The sequence below is a fragment of the Dama dama genome, chromosome 20 (assembly GCF_033118175.1).
Source record: "Dama dama isolate Ldn47 chromosome 20, ASM3311817v1, whole genome shotgun sequence".
Taxonomy (NCBI): Eukaryota; Metazoa; Chordata; class Mammalia; order Artiodactyla; family Cervidae; genus Dama; species Dama dama.
The window spans coordinates 21,655,069-21,668,159 of record NC_083700.1 but is presented as its reverse complement, the minus strand read 5'-3'; the positions used below and the strand labels follow the sequence as shown (position 1 = coordinate 21,668,159).

The 13,091-nt window shown below is 36.4% G+C and overlaps 1 non-coding gene across 1 annotated transcript; it reads left to right on the top strand.

The window, feature by feature from the left end:
• Window positions 1-12,559: 12,559 nt before the first annotated feature.
• On the top strand, window positions 12,560-12,666 carry LOC133041758 (U6 spliceosomal RNA). Its single transcript, XR_009689333.1, has one exon. It is a non-coding gene; the product is annotated as a U6 spliceosomal RNA (small nuclear RNA).
• The last annotated feature ends 425 nt before the right edge of the window (window positions 12,667-13,091 follow it).

The following is a 13,091-nucleotide window of genomic DNA, read 5'->3' as shown; positions in this document are numbered from 1 at the left end:
TTTTAAAAAAGAAATCATTTCTGCAAACATTTGAAGCAGCTCAGCCCTCTGGCGTTCAGCATAATAAGACTCTGTCAGAACAATCTGGAAATCTGTTTTCCAGTGCTTGTCTAAAAGTTCCTGAGCTTTTTCACTATAAATTTTGGGGCTGTTATGGCATTAGATTAGGCCAAAAATATAAACATAAATGCAGGCTTTGACTTGTCCAAAATGGCATATTTTGAATACCACAGTTCTGTTACTTTATATTACTTAGGGGGCCTTTAAAAAATGTCAATATGATCTAAAATAATAACAAGGTTCATTGCATCCTTAATTTTAGCAATTTTCTTCATAAGATCAACACACAATAAAATGATTATACTAAGCGTCTGTTTCAGTGTTCTCGATCTTTTTGGTCCCAAGAACCCTTCACACTAAAAAATTATTAAGGACTTCAAAGAGCTTTTTTTTAATTATGTAAGTTATAGCTATTGATACTTGCCATATTAAAAATTAAATCTGAGTTTCTTTTTTTTTGGCTGCACAATGTCTTAGTTGCAGCATACGAACTCTTAGTTGAGACCCAGGCCCTTGCATTGGGAGCATAGACTCTTAGCAACTGCACCACAAGGGAAGTCCCAAAACTGAGATATTTTCAAACTGTTTATTAATTCATTTAAAAATAAACCCATTATATACTAAATATACAACAAGTTTTAAGAAAAATAACTTTATTTTTCAAAATAAGAAATTAGTAAGAAGATGGCATTGTTTTGTTGTTGTTTAGTTGCTAAGGCATTGCTTAACATTTTTGCAAATCTCTTTAATACATGGCATTAAGCCATATATTAAGAAGACAACTGGATTCTTTCTCATATCTGCTTCTCCATTCAATTTTTTTTTCCTCCATTCAATTTTAAAAGATTGAAATAGTTGAAGAAAATCCAGCTTCACACAGATGCATAATTATAAAAAAGAGGAAAATTTCAAAGCCTTCTTCAAATAATTGTGGATATTTTTCTTTAATACTATACCCAAACTTACCAAGTAGCAGTTTCTAAAAGATTAGTTGCAAAATATGGATTCTGACAGCATAGCAATGAATTTTTCATACTCTGTTACATTAAAATTCGTTACTTTATCTTGAACTTATCTTGTACTGGTCATTTGAAAAATACTGAGCCACTGTATTATGCAGGCTTTCTGAATGTTAACACATTTCATTGTTTAATATCAATATATTATGTTTACGAATACAACCTCGTTAGAATATCTTTAAGTGTGGGAAGTTGTCAAGTTCACAAAGGCAGATATAATTCTCCCAGAATTCTTATATTTGTTTGAAAGCCCAGATTTGATCAATGGCAACAAATTTGGCCAATTGTTTTCCTTGAAGTGTTAGACTCACTTTGCTCATTTTTGAGAAAACCCCTGCCATTTACCTATGTCTCAATATCCACAGATTGTCATTCTTTCAAGTAAAATGGTGTTCCATGACCAAAAAAATGGCTAGTTCAACTCACAATTCAAACAATTCCACAAATGCTTTTCCACAAAACAACCTTCATACCTTGGAATACAACAGGAGTGCTTATGTGTACCAACTTCGTCACCCAGCATATCAAAAACAAATGTACTCAGGAGTCAACATTTAATAAAATTAATTTTCCTGCTTCATCAATAGTCTTAAGTGAAACTAGCATTTCCTTCTTTCCCTTTCTTTCTTTCCCTCTCCTTTCTTTCCTCCTTTCTCTCTCCCTCCCTCCCTTCTTCCTCTTTCCTTTTTCTTCTTTCTCACCCTCCCTTCCTTGCTCTTCCTCCCCTCTCCTCCCCTCTCTCCTTATTTCTGCAATTGCCTGGCAGTGAAAAATACAGTCCCTACCAATAGTATATTAATAGTTTGGTGTCACTGCTTAATTTGTGCTAAGGGACTAGCATTTTATTCACAATTGCTTTTACACTATCAGTACAACATTAACAGAAGGGGGAAAGGTAAATCATGTCTAAAATTTTTTTGAAAATAGTTTAACCTTGCAACTCCTATAGGTGCCAGTATACTACACTACTATGTTGTGCTGTGCTTCGTCACTCAGTAGGGTCCAACTCTGCAACTCCATGGACTGGAGCCCACCAGGCTCCTCTGTCCATGGGGATTCTCCAGGCAAGAATACTGGAGGGGGATCACACCCAGGTCTCCTGTACTGCAAGCTGATTCTTTACCATCTGAGCCACCAGGAGAGCCCAAGAATACTGGAGTGGGTAGCCTACCCCTCCTCCAGGTGATCTTCCTGACCCAGGAACTGAACCAGACTCTCCTACACAGCAGGCAGATTCTTTACCAGCTGAGCTACGAGGGAAGCCCACTACACTACTATCGTAGTCACCAAGTATCTGTGTGTGTGCTAAGTCACTTCAGTCGTGTCTGACTCTTAGTGATCCTGTGGACTGTAGACCACCATGCTCCTCTGTCCATGGAATTCTCCAGGCAAGAATACTGGAGTGGGTTGCCATGCCCTCCTCCAGAGTCATCAACTATAATTGTTAGCAATGCTCTTGCTAACTTAAGTTCTGCTGATTAGCAACCTTAATTCCTTCTGCAACATTAATGTCCCTTTGCCATCTAACATGGCCTATTCATAGGTTCCAAGGATCCTAATCCTAATGAGGATGTCTTTTGGAGGGGGGCATCATTCAGCTTACTATAGTGAGCTCCACACTTGAGTTACCACCTCACAGAGAGGAATACTATAGCATAATACCACTATTAAAAGACTTTCATGTATTTTGCAATTCCCCACTCTTTGCACTTTGTGACTCCCCAAAGTGGTTCATAATAAAAAATTTTTAATGAAAAAGACCTGGGAGGAATGAAAAATTGGGTTAACAGTCTTCCAATCCAGAGTTAGGCTTGGCAGAGATTAAGCCCAGTGATGTATCAGGAAAGCAAAAGGCAGCCTGAGTCCCCGAGGCCAGAACCTCAAGAGAAAGGAACACAGGGTGCAGATGACATGAGTGCCCTTACTTACAAAATACAGTGACATTTAGAAAATCTATGTCCTCTTACATAGAACTGTCAACTGTCTGGGTTCCAGTTTCTAGCAAAGAGAAAAGCAACATGTCAACCATATCACTAGTACTGGGGTTACCATATATGTACGATTCTACTATCTCCCTTAGGGTTAAGTCTTTTTTATGGTTGCAGTAGTAGGTGGTGCTCAATTAATATTACCACTGTGTACCAAGGACAGCGCTAAGTAGGGGTTTAATTCTCATCTTCATAAAAAACGTGCAGAGTAGTTAATTATATCCCATTGTATAGATAGTGACACAGATCCAGGGAGCCAAGCCACACAACTGGTGAGGGGGTTAAGCTGAAATTGAGAACCTGTTTGCTTTGAGTTCAGAGTCAGTGTCTTTTCATGACATCACATTGCCTCTCCCATGAACTATCTTTGCCTGCTACTTGCTCACACACTGTTCTCTTGTGAGAATTTACTGTGTTACTATGTTCTTCATCATAACTTTTATGACTCTTTAGTATCCCAAGGCAGTCATCATTATGCAATCAATCATTTTTCCATTGTTGAAATTTTTATGATCATAGATAAAGCTATAGTGCATATAAGAAAAATTGTTTTAATGAAATGATCCAAAAGGGAATGAATCCAGAAAGAAATATTGTGAAATTAAGATATATTTTAAGGTGATTTTCATATTGATTAAAATAGTTCTCATATCTTATTTAACAAAAAAACAGTGCAACAAGAGCCATAAAATTGAATTATTTGAGCTCATGTATGTATCTTTAAATTCATTCCTAAAATTGAATTATTCATCATGCAGATTTATACTAAAGCAACAAAAATGCTCTATTGTTCAGGCCTTTAAAAAATAATGGTAAACTGCTCTTCCACTGCTCTTATTCATCCTGAAGACACAAAATACATTAGTTAACATTTAAATTAGGTATTTTCTTTATTTACAAGTATTTTCAAGCATATATGAGAAAATAAGAGCTAGCAAAAATTAGATCAGCACACAGTGCCAATTGGCACACAATGGTAACATTAATTAAGCACCTACTATTATTGCAATATGGTCCAATCAACTCAACATTTTATCTAATGAAAGTGATATTAAAAGATCAATTCCAAAGAAAATGTGCTAGTTGTCTTGGTAGAATGTGTGTGTGTTAGTCGTTCAGTTGTGTCCAACTCTTTGTGACTCCATGGACTATAGCTGGCCAGGTTCCTCTGTCCATGGAATTCTCCAGGAAAGAATACTGGAGTGGGTTGCCATTTCCTTCTGCAGGGGATTTTCCTGAACCAGGGTTTCCTGCATTGCAGGCAGAAGCTTTACCATCTGAGCTACTAGGGAAGCCTGTCTTGGTGGAATAGCTCTCAAAATTTTCAGTTAGTAGTACAAAATACTACCACTCCCCTTTTAAAATAAAGGCTTCTTATCTTACTGCTCATTTTTTAATCTGGAGAAAAAGATTGTTTACAGACAGTGGACTCAACAAGTATTTATCTTGTGTAAACCCCACTAAAATGGCAATAAAAACATATGCCTTCCAGAACAAATAGAATAAAGGCAAAGATAACAACAACAAAATCTTGAAAACCTGGATAATAAGTATCTATTTTAACAGACTTAATCTTATTTCACAAACTTCAGACCTTTTTCTAGTTAAAAACTTACATGACTATTTGTTAATTATAAAAACTCAGCACTCTGGGTATAATCTGGACGGTATGGGGTTTTTTTTTAATACGATTTTCTAAATTTATTCATTTTGACTGTGCTGGGTCTTCACTGCTGCTCGGGCTTTTCTCTGGTTGAAATGAACGGGGTCTACTCTCCAGCTGCCTTGCCATTGCTGCCCTTCTTATGGAGCATGGGCTCTAGGGCACCCAGCCTCCAGAGCTGCAGCTCAGTTCTAGCGCATTGGCTCAGTGGTTGTGGCACACGGGCTTAGTTGCTCCCCAGCACACAGAATCTTCCCAGATCAGGGATGGAACCTGTGTCTCCTGCCTTCACAAGCAGATACTTTACCACCGAACCACCAGGGAAACTCACACAGCATATAGCTCCTCTTCGAATCTCATAAAACAACATGGTTTAAAACTAGTGCATTTAATGCACTTATACTGATTATCATGAATACTGCTATGTTTAGGTTATTTTCCACCACCTTATTTTTTTGCTCTTTAGATTTCTTTTCCATGTCTTTTCTTCCTCACTTCCTGCTCTCTATTGGATTGGCTGGGCTTTTTTTCTTTCCGTCTTCCTCTCAATTTTTAGTTTCTAAGTTATACATTCATTTTCCATTTTTAAAAATTGTTATCCTTAATTATTTTATTATGCATAAATTGGGAAGATTATTTTTTAGTATACATTTATTATGCATACTTACTTTACAAAGTTAACATTATGGTGCTTTATGGTTTTTGAATTTTACATTTTGCTTAGAAAGCCTATTATTAAAGAATAAAAATGTTCTTTATTTTCTTGTGGCAATTTTATAGTTTTTTATATTCTGGTTGTTAATTCATCTACAGTTCTTTCCGTGTAGAGCTTCAGGGAGGGAATCTACCTTTATTTGTTTTCCAAATGGATAGCTAATAGTCTCAACACTTCTTACACTGTTCATCTTTTCTGTGTTAATTTAAAATATGATCTTTCTCACAAAGTACATTTCCATTTAAATGTGGGTCTATTTCTGTGCATTTTACTCTATTCCAATATGTTTATCTCTCCAGATATATTATCAAACTATCTGAACTACTCTTAATGGTCTAATATTTAATAGGACAAATCCTTCCACTACCCATCGCTCTGTAAAAGGAAAAAAAATAAATTTCTCAATTGTCTATTCTTGTCCATATCCTCTTCTCATGTGTCAAGTCCTTACTGTCTGAAAAAATCCCATTGGGGTTTTGACTGAGGTTATGCTGAATTGAGAGATTAATAGGAGATATACAGTGACAGACTTTATTTTGCGGGGCTCCAAAATCAAAGCAGATAGTTACTGCAGCCATGAAATTAAAAGATGCTTGCTCCTTGGAAGAAAAGCTATGACCAAACGAGAAAGCATATTAAAAATCAGAAACATTACTTTGCCAACAAAGTTCCATCTAGTCAAAGCCATGGTTTTTCCAGTAGTCATGTATGGATGTGAGAGTTGGACTATAAAGAAAGCTGAGCACTGAAGAATTGATGCTTTTGAACTGTGGTGTTGGAGAAGACTCTTGAGAGTCTCTTGGATAGTAAGGCGATCCAACCAGTCCATCCTAAAGGAAATCAACCTTGAATATTCATTGCAAGGACCGATGCTGAAGCTAAAACTCCTATACTTTGGCCATCTGATTTGAAGAACTGACTCACTTGAAAAGACCCTGATGCTAGGAAAGATTGAATGCCAGAGAAGGGGACGACAGAGGATGAGATGGTTGGATGGCATCACTGACTTAATGGACATGAGTTTGAATAAACTCTGGGAGTTGGTGACGGACAGGGAGGCCTGATGTGCTACAGTCCATGGCGTCGCAAAGAGTCAGACACAACTGAGTGACTGAAGTGAGACCGAAACTGATGACATCGTTATCATATTTACTTCCCCACCCAAGATTTTATTCTTTCTTTACTTATTCAAAATGTTTTGAGTTATCTCTCCAGAAATATTTATAATTTTTTTCCATATAAGCCATGTATTTCATATTGGGTTTATATTCTTGTTATTTTTATAAATGAGATTTTTTTCCATTATAATTTTTCATTAGTTATTATTGGCATACAGGTAGATATTGATTTTGTTTATCTTTTACTGAGCCATTTTATTGCACTCTCTTATTAATTCTAGTTAGTGTTTCATTGGTTGTCTCAAGATTACCTAAATAGGCAACCATTTTGCCTGCATGTAATTCTTGTCTCCTCCTTTCCAGTACTTAGCTCTCTTCTTCTATTGCTACATTGGCTAAGACATCTAGAACACTGTTGAATAGCAGCAGTTATAACAGATAGTATTATTGTTTTATTCACAAAAAAGTTTCTAATGTTTCATAAGGTGTGATGGTCAATTAAGTTTTTTAATAGATGACCTTCATCAAATTAATGCAATTTCCTTTTCTTAGCTTATAATAACTTTTATCAGAAATGAGAGTTGATTTAATAAAAGTGTTTCAGTATTTTACAAGATTACCTTTTTATTAATATTATTTAGTCTTTCAGTATAGGAACATATTCCCTAATATCAACCACACTTGCGTTACTGGAATTAACCCTATTAGCTAACTCAATTCATTTAACACAATAAAAATGTATGTATCTAATATATATCAAGCACTTTTCTGGGCACTTGGCATGTTTTAGAAAACTGACAATAATTCCTCGGGAAACTAAGATGTCTATGACCTATTTTTCTTTTAACCTATTGCTGAATTTAAATTGTTAATATTTGATTAAGTATTTAATATTTATAAGTGAGGTTGATGTTAATTTTTCTTTTTTGTGCTATACTTTTTGCTTTCCTTGTCAAAGTTAGATTATAGAAATATATTGCAAGTATTTCACTATTTGCCATGCCATAGAATCGCATACTTAACAAATGAATTTATCTCTTCCTTAAAGGTTTTCTATAACCATACAATCACCTTGACCTGGGGTCTTCCTCTTAAAAAATTATTCTTATTGTGATGAAAAACATGAAATTTGCTGTCTTAACCATCTTAAAGTGTACATTTCAATAGAGGTAAGTATATTCACATTATTTTGTTCTTTTCCTTTTTAAATATATTTACTACCTTTTCAGTTGCATCTATGGTTATTGGGCTATTAAGTTCTCCATCTCTTATCAAGTCATTTTGGTTTGTATTTCCCTAGAAATTCTTTTGTTTCACTTAGATTTTAAATTTATTGCTATAATGTAGTACACAATACATTCTTATGCTTCTTAGATATTCACTTTTTCTGTGATTATGTCCCCTGTTCATTCCCAGTGTTGCTTGTTGCTTTTTTGTATTTCCTCCATCTTTCTTTTTATCAGACTTACCAAGGATTGTCCATTTTATTGGTCTTTTGTTCAAAGAATCAGTTTTTGGGTATATTAGTCAAGTGTAATTTTTTATTGTTCGTTTTCAACTCCATTATCTCTTAATTCCATCCTTCTGCTTTTTTTTAGGGTTGTTGTTGATGTTCTTTGTCTAGCTTACTGAGTTTAACATTTCGATTTTCAACCTTTCATGTTTTCTAAGTGCATTTCTAAAGCTATATGTTTTCTTTTCTAATACTATTTCTGCGTGCTATAGGTTTTGCTATGTTTTGCAATATTGTCTTCAATTTCAATTTTTTTCAATCCAAAAGTTATTTATTACAAGAGTTTTTATTAACCTACAAGCAGATAGTTATTTTTTAGCTACTTGTTGGCAGTATATATTTTTCCCTCCCACCCCTACCCTCATACATATCCACCCAGAGAACCAGCACCCTCTTCAGTGAAGACTGCCCTCAAGACTGGCCCCATTAATTTGGGTAAAGATCAGCAAGCTTTCTCCAGCCTGTGACCCCCACCAGTCATTTCACCCTGCTCTGTCTTGTGAGGGTCATTTGACACATTCACATTTCTTACCAGCCGAGGCCTTTAGGTAAGGAATTCAGAGATGTCTCTGCATTACATTTCGAAACAGTATTTCTCAAAGGGAGGCCCAGAGACCTTGAATATCAGAATTACCAGGTGATACTAATTAAACATAGAGTTTCTAGATCCCTATCTCAGATCTATTAAGTCAGAATCTCTGGGAAAGGGGTCCAGGAATCTACATTTTTAACAAACACCCCATGTGAGTCTATTCTAGCACATTGAAGTTCAACTTTACAGGATACCCTGATAAGCTTCAATAAGTTCAGAGCAAGTCTGCTAGATAGGAAGGTCTTAGGAACCACGCATATAAAGAATTTTGAAGAAACCTAGGATGTTTAAAGTTAGGGGAAAAAAAGAACTTGATGGAGAGAACAAGAGAGGTGTCTCTCATATGAAAGATACTTTAAATATACTCTGTACTGCTTTCAGTGGATAAATCCAAAGGGCAAAAATTAGAGGGAGACAGATCTCTAACAACTTGAACTTTTCAAAAATGGAATACCCTTCTTGAGAATTAGTAAACTCACTGCTATTTGGACATGTTCAAGCAGATTAGAGTATTTTGTACCTGAGATGTTGAATATATATATATATAATATAGATATACATATATATATATGTTGCAGATTCATATATAAAATGCCTAATCCCAACCTAAGAGCTAAAACTACAAAACTCTTATCAAAATTGGGTGTGCAATGACCAAATAAACTCATTCACTGCTTACCTGAAAGTCAAGGAAATGTGGCTAAGAAACTATTTATAACAAACATACTACTATATTTATGTAGTAGTTGTAGCCAAGGTCCCTAAACAGAAGTGGTGTCCAGTGGTGCCAAGGGGATCCATAACAGTATCAAGCATTAATAGATTCAGATTTCAAGTTCTAGTTGAAAAAAGATAACATTTTATTTGTTTTTAAACTAAGCTAAGCTTTTAAACTAAGCTCTTAAAATCAGAAGTATTATTCAACAGTCACCCTCCAGAGTTGAGGGAAATTTTTGGACAAAGAAGGCAAAAATGGATCAAGAAAGATCACTTATTTTCTAGAGAACTCTGCTAATATTAGAATTAAACAGTTTAGTTAGATAGAAATTTACTTGCTTTCCTGTACCTTATATCATATTCTCTAGCTTATGTTGTTACAGTTCTGCATGTGAAAAAAAACATATCATATAGCATAACATAACAAAAATTGATCATATTTTACTTAATTGGGCTTCTCTTGTGGCTCAGCTGATAAAGAATCTGCATCAATGTGGGAGACCTGGGTTTGATCCCTGGGTTGGGAAGATCCCCTGGAGAAGGGGAAGGCTACCCACTCCAGTATTCTAGCCTGGAGAATTCCATGGACTATAGTCCACCTGGTCCCAAAGAGTCGGCTACAACTGAGCGACTTTCACTTTCACTTTACAAGATTGGTATGTCACAACATTAAGATCAAACTAATAACACACGTCCACTCCACTGCCAATTTTTTAACTCCTTGCAGTCTTACAGCAAGTCCTCGAGAATGTTAAAATGTAAACAAAAGTCTTTACATTTATCTTACAGAAGATCTAAACATCAATTATAAATAAGAGATACAAGGCCTTTTTAGTTAAAACATAATTAACATGATCACAAAGCATCTGTAATAAAGCAGAGTCAATAATTATATTGCTTGTAATTCTATTCAGAGGTCACTGAGCCATTGAAAACAACTTCAAAAACAAAGGCAAATCCTTATTATAGAAACAAAATAAATGCATTAGATACTGACTCAGCGTTTGCTTTTCTCCAATCTAAACAACCTAATCTTAATTCCTGTGGCATGCGGGGTGGATTGAAAAAGGAAGAAGCTAAAATTTGGTTGTTGCAGAGTTCCCAGTGTGTGGCATGTGAATGATATAGTAACAGTGAAATCAAAGGGAGAAATTCTTCTCTCACAAAACCTGCCTTTCCTGCAGTCTTCTCCATCTCACTTCATGGCAGCTTCATCCCGCTAGTTGTTCAGGCTAAAAAACCTAGTATCTTGCTGGAATTCCTCTCTGTCTTACATATCCTTCATCCAAATCATCAACTATTTCTGTCAGTCTCCAGAAACCAACCACTTCCTCACCATTTCCATCTCCCTGGTTAAGACCTCCCACTTTTCACCTGGATTACTGTAAATGGGGACTAACTAGTCTCCCTGCTTTCTGCCTTTGCTCTCTGCAGTTTATTCTCAACTCAGCAGCTGGGTTGATCTACTCCCTAAAGCTCTCCAGTGACTTCCCATCTCATTCAAAATAAAAGTCAATGCCCTCACGATAGGGTCCGACACACACTGTTCCCCATTATTTATCTTTCCCCCTCCCTGCCTCAATTCCAACTACACTAGCTACTTTGCTCTTTTTTTCCCTGAATGATTTTTTTATTCTTTTAAAAAACTTTTTATTTTATATTGGAGTATAACTGATTATGATGGTTTCAGGGCACAGTAAAGTGACTCAGCTATACATATACAATTACTCATTCTCCCCCAAACTTCCCTCCACTTTGCTCTTTTATGAACAGGATTTTGCAATTGTTCTACCTTTTACCTGGGTTTCTTTCTTTCCTCTTTTTTTTTTTTTTTTTTTTTAGAATTCTATACTTAGTAAAAAATATCTTCTTAAAAAAATGTTATTGGAGTATAGTTGATTTATACCTGGAACTTTCTTTCTTTAGATAATACATGGCTTACTCCTTTCATCTCCTCAAGGTTTTTGCTCATGTCCACTTCTTAGTCAATGATTCCCTGACCACCCTATCTATAATTGCAAACTTTATACACCCCAATACTTTTCCATCTCTCTTCTTTAAACTGTTTCTTTCTGACTGAAATTTATCACCATCTAACTACCATAAATTTTACTTATTTTGTTTGTCTGATGCTATGGTTTTTCCGGTGGTCATGTACAGATGTGAGAGTTGGACTGTGAAGAAAGCTGAGCACTGAAAAATTGATGCTTTTGAACTGTGGTGTTGGAGAAGACTCTTGAGAGTCCCTTGGACTGCAAGGAGATCCAACCAGTCCATCCTAAAGGAGATCAGTCCTGGGGGTTCATTGGAAGGACTGATGCTGAAGCTGAAACTCCAATACTTTGGCCACCTCATGCAAAGAGTTGACTCATTGGAAAAGACCCGATGCTGGGAGGGACTGGGGCCAGGAGGAGAAGGAGACGACAGAGGATGAGATGGCTGGATGACATCACGAACTCAATGGACATGAGCTTGAGTAAGCTCTGGGAGTTGGTGATGGACAGGGAGGCCTGGCGTGCTGTGGTTCATGGAGTCGCAAAGAGTCGGACACGAATGAGCGACTGAACTGAACTGAACTACCATAAATTTTACTTATTTACTTATTTGTCTGATGGTCCTCACTAGACTGTAATTCCATGAGATGAGGAATGTTTGTCTGTTTTGTTCAGTGCTTATTTCCCCTTTATTTGGCCAAACCATGTGGCTTACGGGATCTGATTTCCCTTACCATGGATTGAACAGTAGCCCACCACAGTGAAAGCACCGAGTCCTAAGCACTGGACTGCCAGGGATTTCCTGTAATGCTTATTTCCATAGCTAGCACATAGTAGGTATCCAATAAATGCTTGTTGAAAGAATGAATACATGTTACAAATCCTCTAGTAACCAGTGTTGAGAATTAGATGCCTATGCAGAGCCATTTTGGGCGGTCCATACCAGTGCTAAAGCAAATGCATGACCCTGTTAGATTTCTTTCTTTTTTTTTTTTTTTGACCCTGTTAGATTTCTATGAGTACACTGCTCCCAAGAATTAAGTAAGATGTTTAATATGAAGATACAAAACAATGGTTTCCATATGCAAATTGAAGTTTTCCTAGTCCGTTTCCTTCATTTGAAAGACAGAGGTCTAGTGAGCTTAAATCATCTCTGAAACACATCTAAATATTAATAATGGTGCTCGCTTTGGCAGCACATATACTAAAATTGGAACGATACAGAGAAGATTAGCATGGCCCCTGCGCAAGAATGACACGCAAATTCATGAAGCATTCCATATTTTACAAATGGATAAGAAAGCTGTGGTACATATACACAATGGAATAGTACTCAGCCATTAAAAAGAATACATTTGAATCAGTTCTAATGAGGTGGATGAAACTGGAGCCCATTATACAGAGTGAAGTAAGCCAGAAAGAAAAACACCAATACAGTATACTAATGCATATTTATGGAATTTAGAAAGATGGTAACGATAACCCTATATGCAAGACAGAGAAAGAGTCACAGGTATATAGAACAGACTTTTGGACTCTGTGGGAGAAGGAGAGAGGGGGATGATCTGAGAGAATAGCATTGAAACATGTGTGTTATCAATTGTGAAACAGATCGCCAGTCCAGGTTGGATGCATGAGACAAGTGCTCAGGGCTGGTTCACTGGGATGACCCAGAGGGATGGGATGGGGAGGGCGGTGGGAGGGGGGATCGG